Here is a 21495-nt window from a genome sequence, read left to right as displayed (position 1 = left end):
GTCTCCACAGTGCAGTTTTTGTCTTGACTACCATTCTAGCCTGATGTGATATTCAACCATTTCAATTTTGGAAAATCACCAAATGATCAGTCCTGATAAAGGGTGCTGGCCTGGAGTGTTGACTATTCATTCTTCTCCACTGATGTTGCCTGAACTGCTGAGCTCTTCCTACATTTTGAGTGAGTTGCTCTGGATCTCCAGCATCTGCAGAATCTCTTCTATAAATGATTGACCTCTATGATCATGAAGCAATTTTTTGCTTCTGCACTCCCAGCTCATCGTGGCTTGCGATGGCCCGTGTTGCCCTTCACTCCGGTGCCTGGAGGATCTGACAAATGAGAACAATTAGATCTTCAAAATGATGTTAACTTCTGAAGTTAAAAGCAGCATTTTGCATATTCCAAATATTAACCCATGGAGGTAGGACTTTGAACTTCCACCTACATAAAAGTATTGATGTATTGCCAATTCTTTTCATGCCTTTTGATGTCTCTAAATCTATTGTAGAACGGTATAATTTTCCATGCTTTATGTTGCAAAATCTGGACCTTGGCATCTTTACAAAACATCTTTTCTAATAGACCGCATTTTATAATCTAGCCTCGATACCAAATAAAAAGACTTTCATTTTATCTTGGGTCTTCCTATCAATCCATCCCACATAAATATATCAGCTCCCCACATGAATATTACCATCAGCTTCCGGTCAAGATGGTGCCAAAATGTAGTCTCCGTCATGGTCGTGGCTCAGACTTAGGAATTTTTTAGATCTGATGCATTGGTTTTGAGAACAGAGAGGAAAGTTACAGGTCAGGATAGGGTTTAAGGACAGAGATGTACAAGAGTTAGATTTCGGGCTGGAGCCTAAATTTCCATTCTGCTCCGCAATCGAAGGCTAGCAACAAGGATGTGTGACAAAGGTAGATAGATGAAAGTACAAAGTGTAAGTTGGTCTTTAAACTGACATTTCAACAATTTTCAAGAAGCATCAAACAGCTATAAACTTAAATAATTAACAAGGCTATTTTTTTAATGACAGCTTTCTGAAAATCAAATTTTGCATCTGTACATTCAGGAGGAATCTTTATCCAGATACTTTGCGGGATAAGTTGTAGCTATGATTGAGCAGTAGAATGTATTAAGCCCAGTGATAAGTCCTCCTCCATGGAAACAATTCAACAATCCTTGTGAACATTTCATTTACCATGTCAGGATGAAAATACCCTAGTCTTCCTGTCTGATCTTTTAATTATTGCAATTCATGTTCCTTAAGGTTGTTATAGCCAGAGGTGGTAGTGGGGATAAGCTCCCACTACCTATTAAATGCGCCTCAAATAGCCTATGACAACTAAATCCAAATCCTAGCCTTCATGTGTAACTTAGCTACTAAGCCCAGTGGAACCGTTTCTCCTGACAGAAGGGAAAAAGAATATTATTGGTACTTTAAAACCAGACGCTTTGGGCGAATTGTACTTGTTTGCAATGGTTGGCAGCTCATCTAGGAGAAGGAGAACTCTGATGTCAAGCCTCCGCTGCCTTGCGGCTGTACTCACTCATGGGCAAGGCTTCTGGGGTAAACCCGGAGGAAAATTCCAGAGTTGGAGTGCTTAAGGCAATCCTACGTTGAGTTCAACATTGGCTGGTAACTATTGCGACACCGCCTGTGCCAGACTGTATCAGTCTCTGCCAATCCTTCAGATTCATTATCTGGTTCAGGGAGAGGGGAAGCCTGCTGCATGGAATACAGCTTGCTCTCCATATCATACTGCACTAGTTTGTGCCTCACAGGACAGATAGGAAACAACATCCATGGTTGACCAAGTTAGGAAAAGGGGAAGTACAACATGATCTAGGTGTCGTTGTTCTTCAGTCACTGAAAGTAAGCATGCAGGTACAGCAGGCAGTGAAGAAAGCTAATGGCATGCTGGCCTTCATAACAAGGGGAATTAAGTACAGGAGCAAAGAGGTCCTTCTGCAGTTGTACAGGGCCCTGGTGAGACCACACCTGGAATATTGTGTACAGTTTTGGTCTCCAAGTTTGAGGAAGGACATTCTAGCTATTGAGGGAGTGCAGCGTAGGTTCATGAGGTTAATTCCCGGGATGGCGGGACTGTCACATGTTGAAAGATTGGAGCGACTGAGCTTGTATACACTGGAATTTAGAAGGATTAGAGGGGATCTGATTGAAACATATAAGATTATTAAGGGATTAGCTACACTAGAGGCAGGAAACATGTTCCCGATGTTCGGGGAGTCCAGAACCAGAGGCCACAGTTTAAGAATAAGGGGTAGACAATTTACAACGGAGTTAAGGAAAAACTTTTTCACACAGAGGGTTGTGGTTCTGTGGAATGCTCTGCCTCAGAAAGCAGTGGAGGCCAATTCTCTGGATTCTTTCAAAAAGAGTTAGATAGAACTCTTAAAGATAACGAGTGAAGGGATATGGGGAGAAGGCAGGGAAAGGGTACTGATTGTGGATGATCAGCCACGATCACAGTGAATGGTGGTGCTGGCTCGAAGGGCCGAATAGCCTACTCCTGCACCTATTGTCTATTAACCACGACCAATGGAGGACCTCAAATTCAGGTAACCTGAGTGAAAAAGGAGAGTCTTTATCTTAAAGTTATCCTACAGTTGTGCATTGGTAAACTTATTTGGCTAAACACAATGACTGAAATGCCTCTTTTAACAGATGGGATACAAAGTTGGCTGTTCACTCACCCGTAGTCTGTAAGCTTGTCCAAGTTAAATACTTTACAGGGCACCAGACAGAATGATATGCAAAAATGTAAACCTTGAACTCCTGCCAAACCAGCTAATTAAGAACCTTGTCTGGTATGTTCACAGCTCAGTGAAAGGCTACTTTCCTTTTGTTTCATTTTCTCGATTTAACTGTTGAATTTCTCCTGAGCTTCGAGCTACGATGTTCTTACCTTGAAGAAACAGGGCATCACTGTACCGCAGTGGTTAGTCTGATGCAAATCCAGCTTGGGGTGCCAGGGTTCAACTCTGATGCCATCTGTAAGAGGCTTGTACGTCCTTTCCATTACAGCATGCATTTCCTATGGGTGCATCTATGGAAAAAGGTACAGTTGACAACTCGGCCCAGAATGTCGACTGTATTTTTTTTTCATAGATGCTGCCTGGCCTGCTGAGTCCCTCCAAGCATTTTGTTGATGTTGCTTGGATTTCCAGCATCTGCAGATTTTCTCTTGTTTGTGAGTTCCTGTGGGTGCTCTGGCTTGCTCCCAAAGAGATTCAGTATCAGTTAGTAGGTTAATTGGTCATTGTAAATTTGTTCTGTGATTGGGTTAGGGTTGCTGAGCAGTGCTGCTCATTGGGCCAACGGGCCTATTCCGTGCTGTATCTCAAAGGGTCAAAAAGATTCAAAGTACTGTGCACTTATTTTCAAAGAATATATGCGGTATACAACCCCGAGATTAGTCTTTCCTACCGACAGCCATGAAAGAAGGAAAACCATAGAACCCATTCAAAGAAAAACATCAAATGCATCCCAAAATGCAAAACAAATTGCGCAAACTGCAACAAAACTAAATGAGTGAAAAACACAGAATACAAAACACAAAATCGAAACAGTCCAGACATATTCAGTTCAGCTGAGTATTCGTTGTCTACAGGCCTCCCCGACTCAAAATTGCCTAAAATTCAACAAAAGAAGGGGGTGACCAGAACCCAAAAACACATCATAGTGTGAGCTATAGAGACCAATCCACAAACTGCATTGATTAAAACTTTGCCAAGACCCAGGGCTCTGGCACCATCCTTTAACAGTATCGGGGGAGAGAGATACCATTTGAACACAGGGACCTTCCTTCGGGAGCAGTGAGCGAGAGAGAGAGAAAGAGACTATCACATGAAGACACTCTCCTCTAGTAGCGGTGAGAGGCTGGTAGACAGTGCTGAACACCCACTCACCTTCCCCAGTCGCCTCAATGATTCCGGTCTTCCTGGGCGCTTCAGTTGGTGAGATCAGCGAGAAAAGGAGTTGATCATGGCCTCAATGCCGCACGCTTCGCTCGGAGACACCCTCAGAAACAGCAAATCACCGGATCGCTGAATGAACCTGAAAACACACCAGCAAAATGTACATGACGGGCTTCAACTGTAGCAGAACCACGTGTGAAAGAAAAAGATGAGGTATAAGATGTGAAAGGAATAGTTTCATGAAGCGCCTGGAGGATGTCGCCCTTGGTTGTGTTGTTCGTTGGTGCTATCTTCTTCCATATCGCTAAATAAATAAATAAACATAGTTCACTTGTGGGGGCGGATAGATTCTTAACCCTGTCTGCTTGGATAGGCAGACGATTAAGGTGGCCAATGTGTTAGGTCTCCATATCCCAGCAATGATCCCACTGCCTTCCATGCTTTAAATTGTTATGATGAGGTACAGGGGGTAAGTGGGTTGTGAGGTCGTTCTTTCATTATTCCTGATTGAGTGTGGGAAGGGGGCAGGTAGAGGGGAATCATTTTTGGGTAGAGTGGAGGGAGCAGGAAGCACCAGAGAGACATTCTGTAATGATCAATAAACCAATTGTTTGGAATCAAATGACCTTGCCTGGTGTCTCAGGGCTAGATGTGTCTGCACCCATGCCAACCCCCTTTCCCCACCCCAGCACTCCTCTGCCACCTGTCCCACACCTCTCCCACTGGATGGCACTCCACACTTGCCATTCCCAACTTCGGACAGATTTACAAACTCGTTTTCTACTTTATGTTGACAATTAAGTACCGTGCCACAGTCTTAGGCACACTAGCTAATACACGTGTGCATAAAAAGTTTGAGCAATACTGTATGTTAGCAATATTTAACAGGTATCTAAACAGGCATATGAAAGGGCACGTAATAGAGTGATATGGACCATGGGCAGGCAGATGGGATTAGTTTAAATTGGCAACATGGTCAGCATGAACATGGTGGGCTGAAGGACCTATTCCTGAGCTATACTGTTCTATGTTGTATGATCTGGTTCTCCATTTCCATGAATAGATTGTGCTCACATCCCCCCTCCTCAGCCTCATCCATGTCCGCGACTATCATCACATCCTCAGCAGTGGCCCCAGTTATGGAGAAAAGGTAGATCACAGATGGAATGAGCTGTCCATCTCTGGTGAACAGGCTTCAGCAAGGATATGGTGGTTTGGTGGAGGGTAAGAAAGCACTTACAAGAATATCTCCACAAAGAAGAAGTTTCATCAACAAGGTTAGAATTGAAAAATCGGGGTTTTGGCAAGACTGGATGAAAACTTCATAGAAGTTTGCAATAAATAGTGGCAATAAAGGGAGGTTATTCCCACAGGGAAATGATAAGGCATAGAAAGCTACAGATCAGTTGTTGATAAATAGGAATAGTATAGCTGGGCTAATATTTCTCTGGTTCAAAGTTGAAGGAGCATAGATTTAAAATACCAAGGACAAAAGGCAGATGAGCAACTGAGAATTCTTTCGTATGCAGGGCATGGTTTGGATGTGGAACTCGCTGACTGACTGGTCTTTCAAAGGCATTGGGCTGGGATTTTGATTAACTGTGATGTGTGCAGAGCTACAGGGAAAGATAGAAGAAATGGGGTTGACGGACGTTTTCTATGAAGAGCTGGTACAGAAACGATAGGTCAAATAGCCTTGCTACTGTGCCTTAATTACAATCCTATGATTTGAAATGTGCTCCCAACTCTATGACTGTCTGGTCTGTAGATTGTGGACAATCAGCTGATGGGTTTGTGCTAAGCACAAAATCAAAATCAAAGGCAATGTATTTATTATGTCTTCTGATATGGCCAGGAATGAGCTAGTCTTTCAAATGGTGTTATAGTACTTTCCTCAACTACTTATTCTGACAGCTCATTCTGTATTTGCACCACCCTCTGCATGAAGTTGACAAGTTTGCTTTTAAATCATTCCTCTCACCTCAAATCTATGCCCCCAAGTCTTATGTCCCCTTTTCTTGAGAAAGAGATTGTGCACATTCACTGTATCTATGCTCCTTGAGATTTTATACAGTTCCATAAGGTCACCCCTCAGTCTATTACATTCCAAGAATTAAAGTCCTAGCCTGCCCAAATTCTGCCTGTAGCTCAGGCTGTCAAGTCCTGAGCCACTTAAGTAGGAAGAACATAGAAAGATAAGGACCTAATGTGAACAATTGGGATTAGTGTCGATGAAAAAAAAGGTCAGAATGATGTGATGCCCACAAAGCATATTTCTGTACTGTACATTTTTATGACATTAAGCTATCTGGTTCCTTTTGGTCTCCCTGACCTCCCTCCCAATTGCCCTCAGGGCAAGTGTTACGGTGCTGAGTTAAGTTATTCAAAACAAACCAGAAATCAGATTGCAAGATACTACGATTGTGAGAGTGCAGCGAGAAAAGTGAGACTGAGTCACGCAGTTGAATTGACTACGTGCATTTTGCACGGAGTGGGTTGCTTATTGAACAAAATAAGGGCTTCCGTTAAGTCCTTGTGGAATAGAAAAGTCAACAGCATTGCTAACTGTTTTAATTTGGATGAGAATGCAACATTCTGCTTGGACTGAGATATTAGTCTTTTATTAGGTATATATTATTTTAACTTGGCCCTTCTCACTTCAGGATTTTTTAAAAAGTTCCTTGGAGAGCGATAGCAATGGAGTTTTTAATCACAACTACGGTCTGCTTTCTTTATTTTCTTTCTTTATTTTCTCCAGCAACCTCCTGTGAAAACACGCTGCCTCAGTGATCAGAAGCACCCTGTTATGAAAGAAAATCAGCACCTCCCTGTTCCATGTGAAGTGGAAGATATTTGATTTAAAAAAATTAAAAGGTCAGAGAAAACCAGAGAATTGGGAAAATGGTCCCAGACCACACAATGTGATCTGTTACGTAAAGAACATGTCTGTTGGGAGAAAGCATCTTAATTGTCTGCTGTACAAAAAGGCCTATAATGATAGTAACTCCTTTATCGTGATCAAGTCAGTGAAACTATTTCCGCCTCTGCCTGTAGAATGTTTGTACGTTCTCCCCGTGACCATGTGGGTTTCCTCCGGGTGCTCCAGTTTTCTCCCGCAGTCCAAAGATGTCCAGGTTGGTAGGATAATTGGTCACTTGGGTATATTTGGGCCATGCAGGCAGGCTCGCTGGGCTGGAAATTCCTGCTATTGTGCTGTATCTCAAATGAAACAAAATGATCCAGGAGTGCTTTGAGTGAAATGGAAGTTTTTCAGTCTTATCTTCTTTTGAAAAGTGTTGTACGATCTCTAAGTGGTGACTGTTTGATGAACTCTACCGTGCACTGCAGTTCTGCTGAGGTCTCGAATAGAGTTATTTATTTATTGAGATGCAGCATGGAATAGGCCCTCCTGGACCTTTGCACAGTGTCGCCCAGCAGTCTCTGATTAAACCTAGCCTAATCACGGGACAACTTACAATGACCAATTAACCTACCAACCAGTATATCTTTGGACTGTGGGAGGAAACCAAAGCACCCAGAGGAAACCTCTGCAGTCACGCGGAGAACATGCAATCCCGTTACAGGCAGCAGTGGGAATTGAACCCTGGTCGCCTGTACTGTAAAGTGTTGTTCTAACCACCCTTCAATCCAAACTGCCCAGGCAGGCCAAGATGTCTTTGTGAGCTGGACCCACTTGCCCATGTTTGGGCCGTATCACTCTGAATCTTTTCTGTCCATCTACTTGTGAAACTGTCTTTTAAACACTTGGCAAAAGATTGTGTTGTATATTTGGGTGATCAGACTCCAGGGGCTGTCAAAGGTATTAAATAGTCCCTTAATTTTCCCTAGCAGTTGAACCCCCTGTCATAAGGCGGTGGGTGGGAACGGACCCAAGTGCAAGACACAGACACTGAAGTACTAGGGACAGGACTAGGATACAGGGTGAGGGCAAGGACATAGACACGAAAACCGGGAACCCGGAACAGGACTGGACAAGAGAGCTAGGAGCCCGGGCTTGGACTCTGAGCCAGAGACTGGACAAGGACCCAGTACCTGGGTCTTGCCTCTGGCTCGGACCCCAGAACTAGGCAAGGACGAGGCTTGGCTGGCTGGCAGGCAGGACAAGGCTGGAGTCTTCCGGTTTGAGGCTAGAGGCGAGGCTTGGCAGGAGGCAGGCTGGAATCTTCAGGCTTGAGGCTAGAGGCTAGAGGCAAGGCTTGGCAGGAGGCAGGAGTCTGGAGTCTTCAGGCTTGAGGCTAGAGGCTAGAGACAAGGCTTGGCAGGAGGCAGGAGGCTGGAGTCTTCAGGCTAGAGGCTAGAGAATTGAGGTGAGGCTTGGCAGGAGGCTAGAGACTTGAGGCGAGGCTTGGCAGGAGGCAGGAGGCTGGAGTCTTCAGGCTTGAGGCTAGAGGCTAGAGACAAGGCTTGGCAGGAGGCAGGAGGCTGGAGTCTTCAGGCTAGAGGCTAGAGAATTGAGGTGAGGCTTGGCAGGAGGCTAGAGACTTGAGGCGAGGCTTGGTAGGAGGCAGGAGGCTGGAGACTTGAGGCGAGGCTTAGCGGAAGGCAGGGGGCTAGAGGCTCCTCCTGGGCAGGGCGCGGTACTCCTGGGCAGGGCACGGATCACCACCCGATGGAGGCAAGGGACAGGAAGGGACAGAACCAACTGCAGGTAACGGCAAGACAGCCTGGCTTACCCGACGGAGGCAAGGGACAGGAAGGGACAGAACCAACCGCAGGTAATGGCAAGACGGTCTGGCTTACCCGACGGAGGCAAGGGTTAGGAAGGGACAGAACCAGCCACAGGGTAATGGCAAGACAGCCTGACTTACCCGGCAGAGGAAAGGGACAGGAATGGAGCTAGGTACGGGGTGGCTCCAGGACAAGACTGAAGGCGAGATGAGGCGAGAGTTACCGACAAGACAAGGCAAGGCTTCAGGCGAGGAACAGAAGGCAGAGGAAGGGATACAAGGAGTAAGGACAAGAACAATCCAGTAGCCCCGCCCTGGTCTCTGAAGGTATTTATGCAGCCAGCCCCAATGAGCATCAGCTGCCTCAATTAGAGCTCAACAAGAACAGAAACAGGGTAGACAGGAAAACCTGGAGCAAGGGTTGATGGACCAGACCGTGAACCAGAATACGGACTTCATGGACCAGACCATGACACCCCCAGATAAATGGTGTCATGCTAACAAGCAATGTTGCCCCACCCATAGTCCATAGGCACTATGGACAATTTCTAAGTGCAATACATGGGCATGTGCAATGTTTGGGTTTAAATGGGGCTTCCTTTGATTTCAGAGCTCTTTGTTTTTAAAATTTCAGCTTTAATTCTTGATGCTATTTTATAACAATGGCATATGTAATACTTGAATGGGCAGCCACTGTTTCTATTAATTTCAGAGTTTCTCAGGGGGTATGGAGGGAAGGCTGGGGCGGGGTTCTGAGTTGGATGATCAGCCATGATCATAATAAATGGCGGTGCAGGCTTGAAGGGCCGAATGGCCTACTCCTGCACCTATTTTCTATGTTTCTATGTTTATTCACTCTGGGAATATTCCTGATTTACAGGACCTTCTGGGTTCAGTGATCAATCACACTATCTTTGATTTATATAAAAGAATAACACAGTTAGTCAGGGTACGAACCAAATTTAGAAGAGACTGCTCTAAATCGAGTAGCACTAATGTAGCCAATGTCTCTCTTGTGCTTCCTATTCCCCTCCCCTTTCCCTAACCTTCTCCCTGCCCCCTTCCCACTCTCAATCCAAAACAGAGACTCATATCAAAATCAGGTTTATCATCACTCACATATGTCATGAAATTTGTTTTTTTTTGTGGCAACAGTGCAGTGCAATGCATATTATCACGCAGTACTGTGCAAAAACCTTAAGCACCCTAGCTATATATGTGCCTAAGAATTTTGCACTGTACTGTAATTCTTTATGATTTTTCATCCCAATGGTTTGAGCTTTAAGAAATGGATATCTGGAAATATTTTATTTCCTATTCTGATATAGATTCAGTGAGAGAAACCTTTCGCCAAGAGCATGGCTTTGCAAAATTCACTGTGGATCCCAAAAGGTGATGCCATAAGACATGTTCCAACTGTCCAAAATTGCATTTTTTTCAAGAACAAGGAAATCTGTAAAGCACTTTATGGTAGCCATTCTTGTCAGTGTAAAGTGGGAGCTGTTACATACTGACTGAACTGGGAGTGGATAACGGCTTAGATTTGCAAGGAGAGGGAAACATGTTCAGGGAATATGTATTAAAACTAGAAACTTACTGAGAGCACCATGTTATAAAACCTGAATTATGAACAGGAACAGACTTTATGGCTCCTCCAGCCTCCCATGGCTGGCCTTCTGTCAGACCTTCTGAATATTTCTCTTCTATATTTATACATTTGCTTTATATTTATAACTTAATGCACTACAAGCCAACCTCAGATAGGCTCCTAAGTGACTGTATTGTATAAAAATGTGTTTTCCATTTCTATTTTGACTCTGTTTCCTTGTCCATTGTCATGGGTTACTTTCCTTTGCCAGGAGTTGTCAGATTGCCAGTGGTTTATTTGGCCCCCTTTCTGCAGATAGTTTCCTTCATCATCCACTTCTGTTTAACTTAGAAAGCATGCATTCATCTCTCACAATGATAAGGGCAATGAAATATTTGCAGAGTATCATAGCAACAAGGAAATATAATTCATGACCAATGCAAACATGAAATCCTTTAGATGTTTGAAATCTTAAGTTGGAAGAAATGGATGGTAATTCTCAGTAGGTCAGGCAGCATCAGTGGAGGTAGACACACACACACACACACACACACACACACACACACACATATATATATATATATATATAAACAAAGAATACTGTGCAAATGTCGTAGGCACTTATATATAGCTAGGGTGACTAAGACTTCTGCAAATGAAAGAGTCATAAAAGAGAAATACTACACCAATTGCAGTCAATAGACCACCCTGGAGCCCACATTCTTGGTGGTTCCCTGCTTTGTTAACAGCACCTCCTTTATCAACTTTATATTAAGTGGGCCCAGTCACAGTCAATAATGGGAATGTAAATTCAGTCTCAGTAATGGTGACCCTGAAACTATCTGATTAATCCAAAACCCACTTGGTTTATTAGCATTTTTCACAGAAGGAAATCTGTCCTTACACTGTTGTCTAAAAGTGGCCCCAGATCCATCCACACTACTGTGCAAAAGTTAGGCACATATATATGGCTAGCTTGCCTAAGACTTTTGCACGGTACTGTGAGAATTTTATGTACTGCACTGTACAGATGCCACAACAAAGACATGACATATGTGAGTGATGATAAACCTGATTCAGATATGGGTCTCTATTATGGACTGAGAGTTGGAAATGGACAGAGAATGGGTAATCAAGTTTGGGTAAAGGGGAAGAGATAGTGGAAGGTGCAGGAAGCACCAGAGAGACACTCTGTACTGATGAATAAACCAATTGTTTGGAATCAAATGACCTTGCTTGGTGTCCCAGGGCTGGGTGTGTCTCCACCTATGCCACCCCTACAGCTGGTACTCCTTCTCTGCCACCTGTCCCACACCTTCACACCCTCGTCATTCCCAGCATCTTTTAGATTTACAAACTCACTGTCTGCTCCACATTGTCGGAAAAAAGCATTGTGTAAAAGTCCTAGGCACATATTAGAACACATGGGTCAGTGACCTTAGCGCATAAAATACAGAACAGTACAGGACAGTACAGGCCCTTTGGCCTGCAGTGTTGTGTCAAACTAATTAAACTAGTAATCAAATGCCTAAGTAAATGAAGCCCTTCTGCTTATACAGTGTCCATATTCTTCCCCTCCCTGTACATTCATGTACATGTCTAGGAGCCTCTTAGACGCTGCTATCATATATGACTTCAGCACCATCCTGGGAGTGCCTTTCAAGTACCCACCATTCTCTGTGAAAAAAGTTTATCCCCTTTGAATTCTCCCAAGTCACGAAATGCATGCCATCCTGTATTAGACATTTCAAACCTGGGTAAAAGATTCGGCTGGAAGTCCTGTCCATGCCTCCCATGATTTTATAAACACCTGTCAGAGCTCCCCTCAACCTCTGTCGCTCCAGAGAAAACAACTCATGTTTGCCCAACCACTCACACTCTTTAATCCAGACAGCATCCGGGTAAATCCCTTCCACACCCTCTTCAAAGTCTCCATATGCTTCCCATCATGGTGTGACCAGAATTAAATGCAATTCTCTGGATGCAGCGTAACCAGAGATTTAAAAAGCTGCAACATAATTTTCTGACTCTGTGTTGATGCGACGAAGCTCGTGTTGTGGAAGTTCCAGTTGCCCCCTCATTGAAATGTTCTCAGATCCAATGGACTCACTTCCAAGGACTCTTCATCTCATATTCTCGATATTTATTGTCTATTTATTTATTATTATTACTTATTTCTTTTTGTATTTGCACAGTTTGTGGTCTCTGCACTCTGGCTGGATGCCCAAGTAGGGTGGCCTTTCATTGATTCAGTTATGTTTGTTATTCTATAAATTTATTGAGTGTGCCCACGATAAAGTGAATCTCACGGTTATATATGATGACACATAAGTACTTTGTTGATAAATTTCCTTTGAACTTTGGATGCTGCCCATTGCCATACTCCAGGCTGCTGAGTAGATACTGAGGGATGCGATGAAACTCGGTTCAGCCAATGCCAAGGCTCAGTGTGGAAGACGAGAGTCTGAGGTCCTCCTGCCACTGGACATGAAGAGGACTGAGTCTGATGGGGAAAGCCCCTCATACAATGGAAAGCTGTACCACCCCAGGGGGTTGGGCACTATGTAAAAACCAGTAGGTGAGTTAGTCTGAGTCTGAGGCCTCCGTCGGTCGGAGTTGATCATGGACATTGCATCCTAGCTGTCTAGATACCAAGCCTGGGCAGTACAATATGGAGACCAAGCTGTTACCTATGTAGCAAGCTCTTCCTCTCCACGCAGCTGATGAACCAAAAGGTATAGTTTAGTACCAGTGGCATCGCAGAATTTGCCAGTCAGCTTTGAAATCAATATAGGACTGCCTTATGGTCTGCAGCTCCAGATTTTTCCTTCGGGGTTTACTCCCAAAGCCTTCCCCATGAGTGGGTATAGCCACAAGGCAGCGGAGATTTGAGATCAGAGTTTTCCTTCTCCTAGATGAGATGTTAACCATGGCTGACGAGCCCCATCTGCCCAAAGCGACTGGTTTTATGGCAGCAATAATCCGCCTTTGCCCCTTCTCCTGTCAGCAGAAATGGTTCCACCGGGCTTAGTAGCTAAGCCACATGTGAAGTCCAGGAGTTGGACTTGGTTGTCAGAGGCTATTTGAGGAGCCCACCATTGGAAGCATTTAATAGGTAGTGGGAGCTTATCCCCACACCATCTTAAGATGAGTTAACACTACCATATATTGAATCAGCAACACAGTGTACGGACCAAACAACACTAAAGAGTTTTCCACTGTTTTTATAAACTCAAGTGATTCTGCAGATGCTGGAAATTTTAAGCAACACACACAAAATGATGGAGGAAATCAGCAAGTTTGGCAGCTTCGATGGAGCAGAATGTTGTTGTTCTTTTTCACGCCCTGTGGCACGTCACACTTTTGCCGTTTCTTTAGCATTTTTGTCTGTTTTTTCACAAGGCTAAGTTGCTGGCTCGATGCTCAACCCACCATGGATGGAAAGCATGCTAGCGGCCAGTTGAATTCAAACTCAGGTCCACTTGCCTTGAAGACCTGTGCAGATGCCACTGGCTTGCTAATGAAGAGGAATAAGAAGTCGCTATTTGGGTGATGAAGGATCTCAGCCTGAATGATAATTGTTTATTCCACTGCATAGATGCTGCCTGACCTGCTGAGTTCTTCCAACATTTTGTCTGTGTTTCATTTTGATTCGTTTTTTTCCATTATGAATAAAGTATATTCCATTATGTATGTTCTATTATGACTAAAGTTTATTTTTGAAATAAAATGAAAAGCTGGAGATCATCAGTTGATGAAAGGTGCTCTTTGGTCCGCCTGAAATCTGTTGGTCTTCCAGCACAGTAAGATGTCCATAGGGGAATGTTGTTGGCTGGCATAATTCAGACTTGCAGGAGTATGTGCTAAGGCTTGGAGCAGCCAACGTGGAGCATCAGTGCGTGAGACCCACAGTTTTGGGTCCTTCCATTATTGGACATCGAAGGGCTGAGGCCAGCGAGGAAATGCCTCAAACAATGGAAAGGTGTATCACCTCAGAGAGGCACATGAATAGCGATGGCATTATGCCATTCAGGACATAGAACAGTACTGCACAATTCAAGTCTTTCAGCTCACGATGTTGTGCCAACCTTTTAACCTACTCCAAGATGATCCTTTTCTCCCTCATGGCCCTCCATTTCTCCATCATCCAAGGTTCAAAGTAAATTTATTATCGAAGTGCATGCTATGTCACCATATACTACCCTGAGATTCATTTTCTTGTGGGCATGCACAGTAGATACAAAGAAACACAATGGAATCAATGTCAAACCGCACACAACAAGATGGACAAACAACCGAAGAGCAAAATACAACAAACTGTGAAAATATACTTTATACTTTATTGTCGCCAAACAATTGATACTAGAATATACAATCATCATAGTGATATTTGATTCTGTGCTTCCCACTCCCTGGATTACAAATTGATAGTAAATATTAAAAATTTAACTTATAAATCATAAATAGAAAATAGAAAAATGGAAATTAAGGTATTGCAAAAAAAACTGAGATGCAGGTCCGGGTATTTGGAGGTTACGGCCCAGATCCGAGTCAGGATCTGTTCAGCAGTCTTATCACAGTTGGAAAGAAGCTGTTCCCAAATCTGGCTGTACGAGTCTTCAAGCTCCTGAGCCTTCTCCCAGAGGAAAGAGGGACGAAAAGTGTGTTGGCTGGGTGGGTCGTGTCCTTGATTATCCTGGCAGCACTGCTCAGACAGCGTGCGGTGTAAAGTGAGTCCAAGGACAGAAGATTGGTTTGTGTGATGTGCTGCGCTGTGTTCACAATCTTCTGCAACTTCTTCAGGTCTTGGACAGGACAACTTCCGTACCAGGTTGTGATGCACCCTTGAAGAATGCTTTCTACGGTGCATCTATAAAAATTAGTGAGGGTTTTAGGGGACAGGCCAAATTTCTTTAGTTTTCTCAGGAGATAAAGGCGCTGGTGGGCCTTCTTGGCAGAGGACTCTGCTTCGTTGGACCAAGTCAGGACATTTGTACAAAATGAAAAGAAAAATAATAAGTAAGTAAATAAATAAACTATAAATATCAAGAACATGAGATGAAGAGCCCTTGAAAGCGAGTCCATAGGTTGTGGGAACAGCTCAGTGATGGGGCAAATGAAGTTGAGTGAAGTTATCCCTTCTGATTCAGGATCCTGATTGTTGAGGGGGTGTTCCTGGTGGTGTGGGTCCTGTACCTCCTTTCTGATGGCAGCAGCAAGAAGAAAGCAGGACCTGGATGATGGAGGTCCTTAATGATGGATGCTGCTTTCCAGCGACAGTTCTCCTCGTAAATGTGCTCAATGGTGGGAATGGCTTTACCCGTGATGGACTAGGCCTATCCATGGAGGATTTTCCATACAAGGGCATTGGTATTTCAATACCCAGCTGTGATGCAACCAGTCAGCATATTCTCCACAGTACATCTATAGAAGTCTGTCAGAGTTTTAGATGACATGCTGAATCTTTGCAAACTTCTAAGACAGTAGAGGTATTGTCATGGCACTTACGTGCTGGACCCAGGACAGATCCTCTGAAATGAGGACACCAAGGAATTTAAACTTGATGACCCTCTCCATCTCTGATCTGCCGATGAGGACTGGCTCATGGGCCTCTAGTTTCCAACTCCTGAAGTCAATAATTAGCTCCTTGGTCTTGCTGTTATCAAGAGTAAGGTTATTGCTGTGGCATCACTCAGCCAGATTTTCAATCTCCCAAACACGAGGAAATCTGCAGATGCTGGAAATTCAAGCCACACACACAAAATGCTGGGAGAACACAGCAGGCCAGGCAGCATCTATAGGAAGAAGTACTGTCGACGTTTCAGGCTGAGACCCTTCGTCAGGACTAACTGAAAGAAGGGTCTCGGCCCGAAACGTTGACTGTACTTTTTCCTTTTCAATCTCCCTCCTATATGCTGATCTTTCACCACCTTTGCTTCGTCCAACAACCGTGGTTCTATCATTTAACTTAAATATGGCATTGGAGCTGTGCTTAGCCTCACAGTCATAAGTATAAAGTGAGCAGAGCAGGGGGATAAGCACACAGCCACTGTGGTGCACCAGTGCTGATGGTGATTGTGGCGGAGATGTTGTTGCCAATCCGAATGGACTGGGCCACTTTCCACGTTGCTGGCTAAGAGTTTCTTAAATATCCCTAATGGATCTGCTCCTGCTCCACCCCTGACAGTGTATTCCATGCACCTACCACTCCCTGTGTAACAAAACTACCTCTGACTCCCTACCTACAGTATACTGTCCTCCAATCACCTTAGAAGTATGTCCTTTTGTATTCACCATTTTTGCCCTGGGGAAAAGAGCGCTAGCAGCTTACACTGTCTATGCCTCATTATTGTTTAAGTACATCTCTATCATCCTCCTTTCTTCCATGCTTTCTAATCCAGGTAGCATCCTGGTAAATCTCCCCTGCATCCCTTCTAAACCTCCCACATCCTTCCTATAATGAGGCAACCAGAACTGAACACAATACTCCAAGTGTGGTCCAACCAGAGGTTTATAGAGTTGCAACATTACACAATGGCTCTTAAACTCAATCTTCTGACTAATGAAGGCCAACACACCATACACCTTCATAACCACCTTATTAACTTGCACAACAATTTTGAAGGATCTATAGATGTGGACCCAAAGATCGTTTTGTTTCTTCACATTGCTACAAATCCTATCATTAGCCTCGTAAGCTGCCTTCAAGTTTGGCCTTCTAAAGTGTTTCTCTTCACTCTTTTCCAGATTGAACTCCATGCACCACTGTTTAGCCCAGCACGGCATCCTATTAATGACCGATTATATCCTACAACGGCTTTGCACGTTATCCAGAATGCCACCAAACTTTATGTCATCTGCAAACTTACTAACCATCCCTTCCACTTCCTCATCTAAGTCATTTATAAAAATCACAAAGAACAAGGGTCCTAGAACAGATTCCCACAGAACAGCATTAGTCACAGGCCTCTAGGGAGAATAAGCTCCATCGACTACCACCTTCTGCCTTCTGTGGGCAAGTCAATTCTGAATCCACACAGCCGGGTTTCTCTGGATTAGATGCCTCCTGACTATCTGAATGAGCATACCACGAGGAACCGTACCTCTTTCACCTCAGATGGTTGAAGTTTGGTATGGGCCCCAGATTCCAAGAACTTTCTACAGAGGCATGATTGAGATCATCCTGACTAGCTGCATCACTGCCTGGTATGGGAACTCTACTTCCCTCAATCACAGGACTCTGCAGAGAGTGGCATGGACAACCCAGCATATCTGTGGTTGTGAATCTCCCACTCTTCAGGACATTTACAAAGACAGGTGTGTAAAAAGGGCCTGAAGGATCATAGGAGACCCAGGTCACCCCAATCACAAACTGTTCCAGCTGTTACCATCCAGAAAACAGTACCACAGCATAAAAGCCAGGACCAACAGGCTCCGGGACAGCTTCTTCCACCAGGCCATCAGAATGCTTAATCCATGCTGACGCAACTGTATTTCTATGGTATATTGACTATCCCATTGTACATAATATTTATTATAAATGACTATAATTGCACATTGCATGTTTAGACGGAGACATAACGTAAGGATTTTTACTCCTCACGTATATGAAGGATGTAAGTAATAAAGTCAATTCAATTCAATTCAACCTTATTAAAATTCATATACATGACATCCACTGCTCTACTTTCATTGATTTGCATTGACACTTCCTCAAAAAAGTCAATCAGGCTTGTGACACATGACCGACCGCGCCCCCCCCCAACAAAGTTATGCTGACATCTGCAAGCAATAATCAGCAACACTGATTGTATAGATCAAATAACATTAAAATATAAAGAGCTGTGTTCTTCTTCAGTATATGTAGTATATCTATAACTATGAATAAAGTTTTGCTTTAAAATAAAAAAACAGTTGACCCATATGTCAAGTACCTATTCTGTGAACTCTGAGCAAAATATTACTGAAAAGTAATGGTATGTAATTCATGTTGATCTAGGTTTGCTTCAGTACGTTGTTATCTCAGAGGTTTCACCAAATAAGAACAAAAATGGACAAAGTGATGCTTGATACTGTACAGAAGAAATAGGTACGTCATTGACATTTTCCAAGAATCTTTGTGCTGTACGTTCGAATTCAAAGGAAACATGTTCCGCATTTCTATTTATCTGTTCTGAGCTGGGATGATTATTGTATCAAACACTACTTTAAAAAGTTATTATTGTTTATTGGTGTATCCAGATATTTCAGTATTAATTCTAAAGTAGCACTATGTTCTTTCTGTCTCACGCTACAAAATCACAAGCCTTGTATTCAGGGAGGGGATTAGTTATCTTATCCTCACTGTCCCTGTTTACTTTGTTGCAAATACACTCAGTGGCCACTTTATTAGGTACATCTGTACACTGCTTGTTAATGCAAAAAATGTATTTATTTTATTTATTGAGAAACAGTGCAGAATAGGCTGTTCTGGTCCTTTGAACCGTGCTACCTATCAACCCCTAACGTAATCATGGGACAATTTACAGTGACCAATTAACCTATCAACCGGTAAGTCTTTGTACTGTGGAAGGAAACTGGAACACTCAGAGAAAACCCATGTGCTCATGGGGAGAGCATACAAACACCTTACAGACAGTGGCGGGAATTGAACCTGTTACTGTAAAGCGTTGTGGCAGCCATTACATTACTGTGTCTCATCAGCCAATCGGTGTGGCAGCAACTCAATGTGCAAACACAGTCTAGAGGTCCTATTGTTGTTCAGACCAAATTTCAGAATGGGGGAGATATGTGATCTAAGTGGCTTTGTACAATGATGGTTGGTGCCAGACGGGGTAGTTTGTGTTTCTCAGAAGCTGCTAATCTCCTGGGATATTAACAGTCTGCAGAGTTTACAGAGAATGGTGTGAAAGACAGAAAAAAGGCATCCAGTGAGTGGCGAGAGTACCTAATAGCGTGAACACTGAGTGTACATCATAGCTCAGTTGAGTTGTATAAAAAGCCTGTGTCTCTAAACTAAACAGGCTTAGCATGTCTGGATACTAATTCTTGTTCTTTCTGAATTTCCTTTTCCAGTAAGCGATGGATTTGTTTGCCCTATTAACTTCTTCCTGGTAAAAAAAATCACATTCCTGTGACCTGCCCTAATACAAAAAAAAATATTTTTATGGACGTTGACAGAGCCATTAATCCTGGAGATGATTAAATTAGTACATTGCTTTCAGATACTTTCTGTGAACCTCTGTTGCTAAATACTGCGAGTTGACAGTAATCAGTACCGCAGGCAATTTCTGAACCTTCTGTGCTGTAGCTGAGCCTCTGTCCCTGTTATGTCAGTACTGCAATAGTGCTATCAGGTCAAATTAGCGCATAATTCAATTGCCCAGGTTTAAAAGCATCTCAATTGTCAGAGTGGGAAGGTTGGAATATAAGATGCTAAGATGCTTCATGTGAACGTCATGGCCTCTATTGTCAGCTATTTTTGTGATATCGTGGCATTGGTGATTGTAGAACAAGGTGGAGAAATGGAACTAAAGATTCAGATCAGCCATGGTGTAACTAGTGGAAAAAAGATTAAATGGTGGCAGGTTGGGAGCACATAAGATGTGGTGATATCAACACTATGAACTTAAGAGGTACAGTATCATTATAGGAGAAAGGGAGATAACTAAACTGAGTGGAATCAGTTCAGAACACCATTTGCTTGTGTTTGCATGATTTGTATTTTTTTTCTCTCTGCACATTGCGTGTTGGGCAGTCTTCTCTTTTAATGTTTTTTGGGGGTTTTCTTTGTTTTGTGGCTGCCTGTTAGGAGATGAATCTCAAGATTGTATAATGTAGACATACTTTGATAATAAATGTATTCTGCATTTGAAACTTGAACTTTGAACATGCTTGTTAACTATAGTTCCAAATATCCCAAGAATGGAGTTGCTTTCAGTGTGTAGAATCCCTATTGTATTCAACATCATCAAATCTAAGAGAATATGTGATGCACTGTATTAGCAAACATGGGACTTCAAAGTCATTACAGTGTATAGAGTTTAGTTTTAGTTGTCACATGTAGGTCAAAACATACAGTGCATTTTGCATCAACAGTGCGAGGATATGCTGGGGGCAGCCCATAAGTGTCACCATGCTTCCAGTGTCAACATAGCATGCCCTTAACTTATTATCCCTAACCATATGTCCCTGGGATATGGGAGGAACCTGGAGCACCCGCAGGAAACCCAAGTGAACACTCTGGATGAGCTTTTGTTTCTATATATTCATTTTTCAGGATCTGACATTACTGACGAGGCCAGTATTCATTTCTCATCTTTATTAAACCTTGAGAGCCTATTGGTGACCTCCCTTCTTGGACCTCCACAGAGATGAAGGTGCTGTTGAAGAGCGAGTTTTAGGAAACAGATCCACTGAAAACATGGGAATAGTGATACAATTCCAAGTCATGATGTTGTGTGACTTGGGGGGGAACCTGGTGGTGAGTCCATATGGTAGCGGGGCCCCAGGTTTTTGTGTGTGTTGCAGTGAGTCCGTGTGTTTCTTGTCCTGCTTGACAACAGAGATCACGGGTTAAGGTGATGCTATTGGGCTAGACAAGGTGAGTATTGATGATTACATTTGTTACTTTAATGGCCAGAAGATCCATTTTATTGAACTGGATGGAGACCAATCCTCCTACTACATTTCAATAGCTTTCCCAAACTATATTATGTTTAAATTTAGAAAAAATCAGAAGTGACATTTTTGATACTTCAGTTAAATTTGAAGAGACTTGGAAACCATTTATTCAGCATTTTCATATGACATAATTTGACCTTTCCGAATCCTTCTTATTAACTTAAAATATATGAATAGAGGAGCAGAGTTGACGACAGTACTGAACGTGTTCGATTTAAGATAATGGTCTAGCCTTGTTTTGTTCCATTTGCTTTTTTTGGGGGGTTTAGTATTTAGTTTTTTTTTGTTTCTTTTTGGGGTTTTCTTGTATTTTTTTCTTTTTATTTCTTTTTCTCTATGCTTAGTTATATCAAGAGTTTGGAAGTCTATTATACTTGTATTATTTGAAATCTTTTTTGTATATGCTTATCAACAATAAGATTATTCCAATCTCTCTGTATCAACATTGTTATTCTGTTTATAATTTTGGAAAATTAATAAAAAGGTTTTTTTAAAAAGTGAGTATTTAATGTAACAATATTTTAGATGGTACATGCAGCCCCATAATGTTGGAATGAATATATGTTTTGTTGATGTGCTGATAATCAAGAG

The sequence above is a fragment of the Mobula birostris genome, chromosome 14 (genome assembly GCF_030028105.1).
Source record: "Mobula birostris isolate sMobBir1 chromosome 14, sMobBir1.hap1, whole genome shotgun sequence".
Lineage (NCBI taxonomy): Eukaryota > Metazoa > Chordata > Chondrichthyes > Myliobatiformes > Myliobatidae > Mobula > Mobula birostris.
This window is presented reverse-complemented; position numbering follows the sequence as displayed.